This window comes from Telopea speciosissima, chromosome 2 (assembly GCF_018873765.1).
Source record: "Telopea speciosissima isolate NSW1024214 ecotype Mountain lineage chromosome 2, Tspe_v1, whole genome shotgun sequence".
Classification (NCBI taxonomy): Eukaryota; Viridiplantae; Streptophyta; class Magnoliopsida; order Proteales; family Proteaceae; genus Telopea; species Telopea speciosissima.
In genome coordinates, this window is record NC_057917.1 from 47,373,426 (window position 1) to 47,385,033 (window position 11,608).

The following is an 11,608-nucleotide window of genomic DNA, read 5'->3' on the forward strand; positions in this document are numbered from 1 at the left end:
TTCAAGCCAATCCTAGATGCTCTAAAATTCTTCAAGCACAGATCTGGGTTTTCTCGAAACCCTAACTCTCAATCACAGGTGAGAGAAACAAGAAGAAGAAGAAGAAGAGATCTCAAAAAGGGAGAGAGAGTCCAAAACGCAGAAGAGAGGGGGCCAGCCAAAAACGTGGAGCAGTGCCCCCTCTGCGTTTTTGGTCCCCTATATATAGAGCTAGGGTTTCCTAAAAACCCTGAAGGGATTAGAATTAATCCGAGTGAGAGTCTGTCTCTCTCTCTCTTTGTTTGGCAATTCCGTTTAAACTCAAAGTGCTTTTAATTGGTGAAGAAGCAGAATCTAATAGGGAAAGTATTAATTAGTTACTTTATTTAATATTTATGGATAATTATAATTAGCACCATATCCATTAATTAAATAAAGAACCAATTAAATTAGCAAATTCTAAATAACTCCCTATATGATAACAAATTATCATATACAACCCCCCCCACTAATCAACACCATCATTATGGAATCTAGGGCATGTACACATGTACTGTCAAACCCCACTCCATAGTACATGTCCATATAAGAGCGTCTGTGCATCTGATTGGGTCCCGCAAAACTCGATAAAACACTTTGTTCAAATAATTATATATAATCTATCATTTTATGTAAAATAGATTTTTGCAAAATCATTTCCAAAACAACACTCTATCCAAATTCTGATCCGACCATACACAGACAGTCTCAATCTTGGTGTTCCCCTAATCGGGCAGTGGTGACCATGTTGGATAATTCCTTCACTCACAAAGTGTTCACGCATTCCTAGAACACCGACTTTGACTCGCTTGAGTCTCAGTCATTGATGAATCAAAGAATGCGATCGCACTTTGCACCGACAGGGTTTCCTCAAGCAAATGGTGTTGATGACACATGTCTATCCCTTCCTACATCTGGCAGTAATACATGAGGGAATCGACAAAGTAGATTCTTCGCCAATACACACATCAAACATGTGAGCACTCGCATTCATACCCTGACATCACATGTCTAGGCATACCCAATACGATGACCATATGATAAGGGTGTCCAGCCCAAACCCTAGTCGTGACTACCATTTTAAGTAAAACTTACGGATACATAATGCTCAAAAAGTTTATATCGCATGTGATAATATTAAACTAAAATGTATAAAAGTTCAATATAAAGGTGAACCAGGTTGAACCAGACCGAACCAGGTTTGATGGACACACACTTGTCCAACATCAAGAACACATTCTGGACTCTAAAAAACATTGTTTGGTATACAGTCCATTCTCAAAATTCTGGAATGGGATATTTTCCCATTCTTCAGGTTGAGCTACCTTTCTTGATTTCTTATGTTAACTGCTCCTCTTCACTGCGATTTAATTTGTGTCGTCATTGACGAGAAACACGGATTGTAAGCAGCCTTCCCCATCCTCGACGTTTTTGATTATTTGATCTGAAATTTCCTTTGCTACTTCATTCATGGTTGTTCTGCTTACATAAAGGAACAATGTCCAATCTTCCAGGAATTTCTAAGCATGAAGATTCCCATCTAACTCAAGATCAATGCCGTGGCTTTCATTTCTCATTAACATCTGAAGAAGTCATTACCCATCCATTAAATAGCTCTCATAAATTATTCGATGAAATGTGAAAAATATTTTTTTAAGAGATGAAGCATTTTAAAATTAAAAATACGCTGAATATGTATCCAAATAATGTTCTCATTCTTGGTTGAGAATGCATATCAAACACAGCCCTAGTTTTCATACAAAGATTAGTCTTATCCATTGTAACTGGGATTGGTCTCTACTATCCCACCTTACCTATTTTTTCAAAGCCTGATGGGACACCTTCACCCTCAATGCCCGAAGATTTTTGCCCTTTCATACTCTGTGACAGACCAACTCCCCTCACCTTTCTCTCACTTTATTTTTATTTATTAATTTTATTTTTTTTAAAAAGCCTTGTAAAGGGGTCTTAAGTTATAACTGTTAGATTTAAAATATATTTAATATATATTTTATTTTATTCTTTAAGTTTCAAAATATTTTGATTGCTTTGCTATGGTGTGGGACCCATGTGATCAAAGAAGTAATGGTTGAATTCTAAAGGTTGTAACATCCTATGGGTACCCTCAAGTCTATTCATGGTCACTATCATGAGTGGGAAGGTGGGTCAAGGATATTGAATGAGATTAATTTCTCAATTCATGGCCATAGGTGATGTCTCTCCCTTTATGGGGTATTAAGGCCTTTATGGTCCTTAGTGGAGGATGATCCTTTATGGGGTTTTAAGGCCTTTATGGTCTTAGTGGAGAATGAATGAATTTTAAGGCCATTCATGACCCTTAGTGGGGAATGGCCATGAATTTGGAATTAACCTCCAATTCATGTCCATATTCATGTCCATAAATCTCATTCTTCAATTTGGTCATAAGTGGTGGGTAATTCTTGGGAATTCCAAAGGAGTGCAAGGATTTGTCTTGGGCCTATATAAACCCAACCAATTGTATTGTAAGATACATCTTTGGATACATGTTAATGCCCATACTTAGTAATCACTAAGAGTATTATTCTCTCTCTCTCTCTTTTCTTCTAAGTGTGTTAGAGGGTTGCTGTGTTGAAGCTCTTGGCTCCTTCAAGGGACTAGAAGGACTGCTTCATCTTCTAATTGGAGGTTGTTTTATCTTGGGGTAGTGGTGCAGAACACTCCTTGGCAGTAGGAGGCATCAATTACTTTAAAGGCAGCACCACAAGTGTGACTCAACCTCAAGCTTGTTCAAGTTATTGTGGGTGTGGTTCTACATCAAATTCAAGCTTTAGTCTTCTTATGTCAGCCAAAGGTCAAGCCTAGTTTCTACTGCTCAATCTATTGTATTACAATTTGTGTTGTTTCAATTATTTGTAAGGAGTTGTAATACAATTACCCAACAAGTTTAAGGTAATTGATTGTTGTAAGATCTCATGGCTGATCTTGGAGCTGTAAGCAACAAGGGTGATGCTTCGTACAACAACACCGCTGATGGAGCTGCCAACGAAGAAAATCCTTCAAACACCAGTATTGAAGGAGCATTCAACAACCAAGAAGGCGGAGTTCCTGTTAGCCGCAATGGTAAGGAGATTCTTCTTTTCCCTACCGTTGAGTCAATTCCCACCAATATTATCCCGTCGGTGACGGAGCTTATCCCGAATTTGGGTAAGATGAGGATTATCTCTGAATTTGACAAGATCGAACAGTTTGGAGATCAAAACTTCAAACGATGGAGGCAAATGATGTTGTTTGCATAAGTCCAAATTGGGGTGGTATTTGCCTTGACTGAACCCATGCCGAAAAAAAATAATGATCCTGAAAAGGAGGGCAAAAGGGTGGCTTGGATTCAAGCGGATTACCAGTGCAAAAATCGAATCTTGAACGCATTATCAAATGACCTATACCATGTGTATAGTTCTTTGGAGTATGCGTGTTCGATTTGGAATGCCTTGGTAAAAAAGTACTCTCTTGAGGATGCTGGTTCAAGGAAGTACTTGGTGGCTAACTTTCTAAACTTTGCTATGAAAGATAGTGACACCGTCTCAAATCAAATTGATCAATTTCAAATTTTGGTTGAAAAGCTAGCAAAGGAAAAGATGGTTCTACCAGAAGAATTTGTGACCGGTGCCTTGATTGAAAAACTTTCATCTTCTTAGGATGCCTTTAAGGTGACTATGAAGCACAAGAAGACGGAGTTGACTCTAGACCAATTGATTGTAAGGATCAAAATTGAGGAGAAGAACCGGCACAAGGACAAGGGTGAAAAAGACCTTAGGGAAAGACGCCTAAAAGCGAACTTGGTAGAGACCAACAAACAAAGCAAGAAAAGGAAGAATCGTCAAGACAATGATGAGCCTTCTTTCAAAAAGAAGAAACTTACTTATTTTGTGTGTGGTAAGCTAGGACATTTCAAGAAAGATTGTCGGTTCAGGAAGAAAAATTCTGAAAAGGTGAACCTAGTTGAAGACAACGCCTTTATTGCTATGGTCACAGAAGCAAATTTAGTTGAAAAAACAAAGGATTAGGTATTGGATACCGGTGCCACAAGACATATTTGTGGTGATCTGAAGATATTTTCCTCTTATTCCATGAATACAGAGGATGAAAAGATATTTATGGGAAATTCCTAAAATGCTCCTGTTATGGGAAAATGAAAAGTGACTTTGAAACTCACTTCGGGGAAGACTATGGTTCTCACCAATGTTTTTCATGTGCCGGATATTAGGCGTAATTTAATTTCAGTTCCTTTGCTTAATAAAGTAGGAATGAAATTAGCTTTCGAAAGTGATAAGACGGTTATCACTAAAAATAATATTTTTGTGGGGAAGGGATACTTTAGTGAGGAGTTATTTGTACTAAGTGTTGGAAATATTGTAATTGAGAAAACTAATACTTCTTCTGCTTACATGGTTGTCTCTTCTAACTTTTTTGATTTGTGGCATGGTAGGTTGGAACATAGTAGTGTGAAATATATCATCAAACTATGCAAGTTAGGCATGATCATCGATAAGGTGGAACCTCCTGTGAACAAGTGTATAACTTGTGTAGAGACAAAGTTAACCAAAAAGCCTCACAAGACTATGGATAGGAAGAGTGATTTCTTGGAATTAATCCATAGTGACTTATGTGACTACAAGTCATATGAGTCTAGGGGAGGAAACAACTATGTCATAACTTTCATAGATGACCACTCTAGATATATCATGGTATATTTACTCAAATCAAAGGATGAGGCCGGAAAGGCGTTTATGTCTTACAAAATGGAAGTTGAAAATCAACTTAGTAAAAAAGTTAAAAGACTTAGAACCGATAGAGGAACTGAGTACTTTAACCTTAATAAATTTTGTGAGAAAAATAGAATTATCCATGAAACAACCGCTCCATACCAACCAGAATCAAATGGGGTTGCCGAAAAAAAAAAAATAGGTCTCTTAAAGAGATGATGAACTCTATGTTATTGAGTTCAGGTGTACCACTTGATATGTGGGGGGAAGCCATGCTATCGGCATGTTATCTATCAAATAGAATCCCACATAATAAGACTGGTATGGTTCCATTTGAGGAATGGTTTGGTAGGAAACCTAGTCTAAAACATCTACGGGTTTGGGGTTGTTTGGCTAAGGTGTTGTTATCGGATTCCAAGAAAAAAAAATTGGGATAAAAAACATGTGATTGTGTGTTTTTGGGTTATGCTACAAATAGTATGGCATACCGATTCATGGTGATTAAAGCCATGGATGATGTTATTGAGCCTAATAGCATCATAGAATCAAGAGACGTTGAATTTTTAAAAAATTTATTTCTCTTTAAGTCCAACTTACCTACAAGTAAGGATAGTCAATTGACTAATGGGAAAATGGTGTCAAATGAAAGAGTTACCAATCAAGAATTGAGTAATGATGACGAAAGTCGGCCTAGGATGAGCAAGTGACTCAAAAGACCCAAATATACAGATGATGAGTGGCTTGTCTATTTAGTAGATAAGGATCCTCTTACATACAAAGAGGCTATTACATCACTGGATGCCGTCTTTTGGAAAGAGACAATCAAGAGTGAACTAGATTCAATCTTGCCGAATAACACTTGAAAATTGGTGGATTTACTATTCGAGTCCAAAACTTTGGAAACTAAGTGGATATTTTGAAAGAAATTAAAAAGTGATGGGTCACTTGATCGTTTCAAGGCCAGACTTGTTGTCAAAAGTTTTAGGTAAAAGCCTAATATTGATTACTTTGACATATTTGCCCCGGTGTCTAGAATTGTCATGATAAGGGTTATGTTGGCAATGGCGTCAATACATAACTTGGTCATCCATCAAATGGATGTGAAAATGGCATTTCTTAATGGGGACTTCGAGGAGGAAACTTACATAGAGCAACCAGAAGGTTGTGTTGTAACTGGCCAAGAGCGAAAGGTTTGTAAACTTCGGAAATCCTTATATAGATTGAAGCAGACACCAAAGCAATGGCATGAAAAATTGGACAAGGTTCTAATTTCAAATGGGTTTGTTGTAAACGACGCTGAAAGATGCTTATATAGCAGGTTCTATGATGGTAGGGGCGTATTCATACTACTATATGTAGATGATATGCTTATAATGGGAACAAACTTGGAAATGGTTAATCAAGCTAAGAAACTTTTGATGTCTAGTTTTGACACAAAAGACTTAGGAGAGGCTGATATGATCATTGAGATCAAAATCACCAAGCAAGGAAATCATATTTCATTATCCCAAGCCCGTTATGTAAAAAATATACTTAAAAGGTATGGGTACCATGAAGTTTCAGCGGTTAAAACACCTTTTGATATGGGGTGTCATTTGAAAAAGAACCTAGGTGAACCAGTGAATCAAAAAAGATATGTTCAAATTATTGGTTCGATCACATATCTAATGAATTGTACGCGTCCAGATATTACCTTTGTGGTAGGAAAGTTAAGTCAACATACTCACAATCTAAGTAAGGAGCATTGGAGCGCAGTTGATAGGTTACTAAGGTACCTAAATGGCACTATAAACTATAGCTTACACTATAGTGCTAAATCAGCGGCTTTGGAAGGGCATTGTGCTGCAAATTGGATTTCGGATACAAACGAGTCCTTAGCTACTAGTGGATATGTGTTTACACTAGCAGGCGGTGTAATCTCATGGAAGTCCACAAAGCAATCTTGTGGGACAGACTCTACCATGGAAGCTGACTTCATAGCCTTAGAAAAGGCAGGAACGGAAGCCGAACGGCTTAGAAACTTAATGGCAGATATTCCATTGTGGTAAAAACTGACGCCATCGGTGTCACTACATTATGATAACCAAGCGGCTATACATCTAGCCAAGAACCGAATATACAATGGTAAAAGGAGGCACATACGTCTCAGACACAACCTTGTGAGACAATATATAGATGAAGGAATGATAGCTATCGATTATGTGAAGTCAGAAAGTAACCAAGCTGACATGTTCACAAAGGCTATGTCTGTCAAGAACTTGAGTAGTGCATCTACAGGAATGGGGTTAATGCCTAATCCATAGGTCAAATGATGGACACCCTACCTATGTGAAGAGGCTAAATGCCTGAATTAAGTTCAAGGGGTACAAACGAAGTCACCGGTTGATCAGTTCTGTACTACTACTCGTATAAATATTCATTCCAAGCTGTAGATGGTGGAATTAGTACTACCACAAAAAAAGAGGTTGAGAGGTAAAACTCTTAATTAGTCTAATCCCAGGAAATATGGGGGTGTGTCAGTTGTGGTGCATACCAAAAACTAACCTAAGTGAATGTAGGGTGTGACCGCCGCCGATGAGAACTTATAGGTGAATTTTTTAAAACATTCACGAGTTCAAGATAAGGGACATGGCCGGTTCAAAAGTCCAAAGTGATTATATGACGGGTAGCTCAAGAGTCGACCTATGGGATATGGTTGATGGAACGATCAGCTATACCAATGAGAAAGGTTCAAGGAGTTTGACTCTACCTCTACTCTGTAGCGCGATCCATTAGACCTAGTGTAGGTTCAAGTCTAGAAGACACCTACAACGATGTGTCCTATAGTGTCTAATTCAGTCACAGCATGTGTGTCTCGTGTCGTTTTGAAACTTGTGGGGGATTATTAGATTTAAAATATATTTAATATATATTTTATTTTATTATTTAAGTTTCAAAATATTTTGATTGCTTTGCTATAGTGTAGGACCCATATGATCAAAGAAGTAATGGTTGAATTCCAAAGGTTGTAACATCCTATGGGTACCCTAAAGTCTTTTCATTGTCACTATCATGAGTGGGAAGGTGGGTCAAGGATATTGAATGAGATTAATTTCTCAATTCATGGCCATAGGTGATGTCTCTCCCTTTATGGGGTATTAAGGCATTTATGGTCTTTAATGGAGGATGACCCTTTATGGAGTTTTAAGGCCTTTATGGTCTTAGTGGAGAATGAATGAATTTTAAAACCATTCATGACCCTTAGTGGGGAATGGCCATGAATTTGGAATTAACCTCCAATTCATGTCCATATTCATGTCCATAAATCTCATTCTTCAATTTGGTCATAAGTGGTTGGTAATTCTTGGGAATTCCAAAGGAGTGCAAGGATTGGTCTTGGGCCTATATAAACCCAACCAATTGCATTGTAAGATACATCTTTGGATACATGTTTATATCCATACTTAGCAATCACTAAGAGTATTATTCTCTCTCTCTCTCTCTTTTCTTCTAAGTGTGTTAGAAGGTTGTTGTGTTGAAGCTCTTGGCTCCTTCAAGGGACTAGAAGGACTGCTTCATCTTCTAGTTGGATGTTGTTTTATCTTGGGGTAGTGGTGCAGAACACTCATTGACAGTAGGAGGCATCAATTACCTTAAAGGCAGCACCACAAGTATGACTCAACCTCAAGCTTGTTCAAGTTATTGCGGGTGTGGTTCTACATCAAATTCAAGCTTTAGTCTTCTCATTTCAGCCAAAGGTCAAGCCTAGTTTTTACTACTCAATCTATTGTATTACAATTTGTGTTGTTTCAATTATTTGTAAGGAGTTGTAATACAATTACCCAACAACAACTTATGCAATCACATTAACCGTGATTAGTACTATTAATTTAAAGCTGAAATTGATTTCAAACTAAGTGAGCTTGTTAAAGCTAATTAGACCCATTCTAATATTACCCCTCCTTACCCACTTCCTCTACTGCTCATTTTCCCGTTCCCTTCCCTCTTCTCCATGCTGCATTTCGACCATCTCTCTCTCTCTCCCTACCATGCAATTCCCACTGCCCTTCCCTTGCCCCCGCAATTCCTCTAACCCTCTCCACTGAATCCATCCGCTTCCTCAGACCATGAAAGAATTCGAAACAAAAATCAAGGCAGTCACATTTTTTACAGTTTCATTTTTGTATGGTTCCAAGAATTTAAGGGGGAACAATGGGTTACTAGAAAAAAGAAGGGCGGGACGAGAATGGGGATTGCCGAACCAGTCCTAAGTCCTAACATGTGGATTGAGACTGGGAACAAAAGAAGCTCAATCAATCTCTCTCAATCACAATCTCAAATTCTCATTGCGTTTTGGCAGAATTTTCAAGGAAATTAGAGAAAGTGTGGAGAGATGATCACAAAGTTATGCAAGACGAGGTCATCACGCATCGCTCATTGCAATTCAAGGCTGAAAGAGAAACTCTAATGTCTCTCGCCTATCACTTTGTAATTGTTTAATTTTTCTCATATCCCAATAATCTCTTTCGTCCTCTTCTGCAAGATCCAATTGATGAAGACCAAAGTCAAGAGGGAAATGGAAGGATAGCTCAAAAGGGAATCGCTAGACAATGGGACGGGCTGATGGCAGTAATTGAAAGGCTGAAAGAGAAACTCTCATGTCTCTCACCTATCACTTTGTGACTATTTAATTTTTCTCATATCCCAATAATCTCTTGCGTCCTCTTCCGCAAGACCCAATTGATAAAGACCCAAGTCATGAGGGAAATAGAAGGATAACTTGAAAGGTATGTCTATTGAGGGGTTGCAGGGGAGGGGTGTTGCAAGAGGTGGTAATAGTGTCGGAGGTAGTGGTGGTGGTGGTGGTGCATTGGTGTAAAATTATGTTTTGGGGTTATAATTGGAAATATAAAAATAGGCACCCCAAATATACTTTCAAAAACATTGGGTAGCGTAAGTGTATTTTATCTAAACATTGGGTATCCCACTGTCAGTTACCTAAAAAATAATAAATAAAGAACTTGACTTTGATTTTAAGATTCTTCCCCACTCTTTCAAGAAAAGGTTATAGCAAACCTCCCCCCAACCCTTTATTGGATCTTTTCCATTATTTTTTTTGGTATTTTTTGATGATTTAAAATTATGATTATTGGATCAATGGATAACCCTGTAAATATAACACCTATCAAATTTATTGGCTTATCTCAATTGTCTAACTCGTCAAGAATGAAGCTTTCCCAATTGGCTTTTTTACAATTTCCCTTTGGATCCGGCTCCTCTCCAGCGCACCCCCGAGCCAGACATTGTCCAGCGCAAACTCAAGCTGGCCATCATCCAACGCAAACCCGAGCTGAATATTATCCAGCGCAAGGACAGATGTGAACACGTGGATGGGGTGCCGATCAAACGGCACCCCCGAGCTGGGTCTATGTGATGTGCACCATTCCCAACTCAGGGGTGTTGTTCGATCTGCACACCATCCATGTGTTGACATCTACCCCATGCTGGAGAGGAGCCCAATGGCTCACTTCCCTTTAGACTATGTTTGGTTGCAAAGGGAATTAAAGGGATGGGAATTTAAAATTTTCAAACCTAAATAACGAAATTTTATTTTATTTTTTATAAAAAAGAAGATTTATTAAAAATAAAAAATAAACTAATAATACAAGTAAGATGTTCCTCACATTAAATTACATCGCGCTAAATTAGCTAAATGATAAGCTATAGAAATAGAATGTCTATCCATCTTTTTAATAGCCTCTTTCAAAACCTTTTTTCAAACATGATTATATAAACTACTTAAATTTCATGTTGTATTTAGTAATGATGCTTTTTTAGATACAATTTTTATTTTACTTAAGTAATGATGCTTTTTCAGATGTAATTTGTAGTTTACTTTTTAAACTCAACGGATTCAAATGCAAAGTAAAGTGAAATTCAATAGCCAAATATAGAATACTTTGGAATTAGTGGTATAACCATGTAGGGTACTGATTACAAAGGTTTCAGTTTTAGGTTGAAAATTTTCATGTCTTTTAATATCCGCTGTAACCAATAAGAGCCTAAAGTTTTGTCAAAATACATACATATATATATATATTTTGTCCAGGAGTGTGGCCTATGCCAGCACTCCCATGTGTCTATCTCTCTCCTCCTTAAAACAAGGGGGCAAATGTGTCTTTTCACATGGAGAGGAGGAGAGAGATTCATGGGAGTGCTTGCGTAGGCCACACTCCCGGACAGAGATCTTTTTCCCTATATATATATATATGGAAGCAGTTTTCTGTATGGGAGTGTGGCCTATGCCAGCACTCCCATGTGTCTCTCTCTCTCCTCCTTAAAACAAGGGGGCAAAGATGTCTTTTCACATGGGGAGGAGAGAGATAGACTTATGGGATTGCTGGCATAGGCCACACTCCCGAACAGAGAACTTTTTCCCATATATATATATATCTCCTTAAAACAAGGGGCAAAGATGTCTTTTCACATGGGGAGGAGAGAGATAGACTCATGGGAGTGCTGGCATAGGCCACACTCCCGGACAGAGAACTTTTTCTATATATATATATATATATATATAGAGAGAGAGAGAGAGAGAGAGAGAGAGAGATGGATGGGTATGCTAGCACCTTATGTCACTATCTCTTTTTCCCTCTTTGAAATGACTCGCTTACCCCTCAAAGGCTGGAAGAATGATAGACACATAAGGTGTTAACATACAGTATACCACTACTGTACACAGGTTCTCTGTCCGGGAGTGTGGCCTACACCAGCACTCCCATGAGTCTATCTCTCTCCTCCCCATGTGAAAAGACACCTCTGCCCCCTTGTTTTAAGGAGGAGAGAGATAGACACATGGGAGTGCT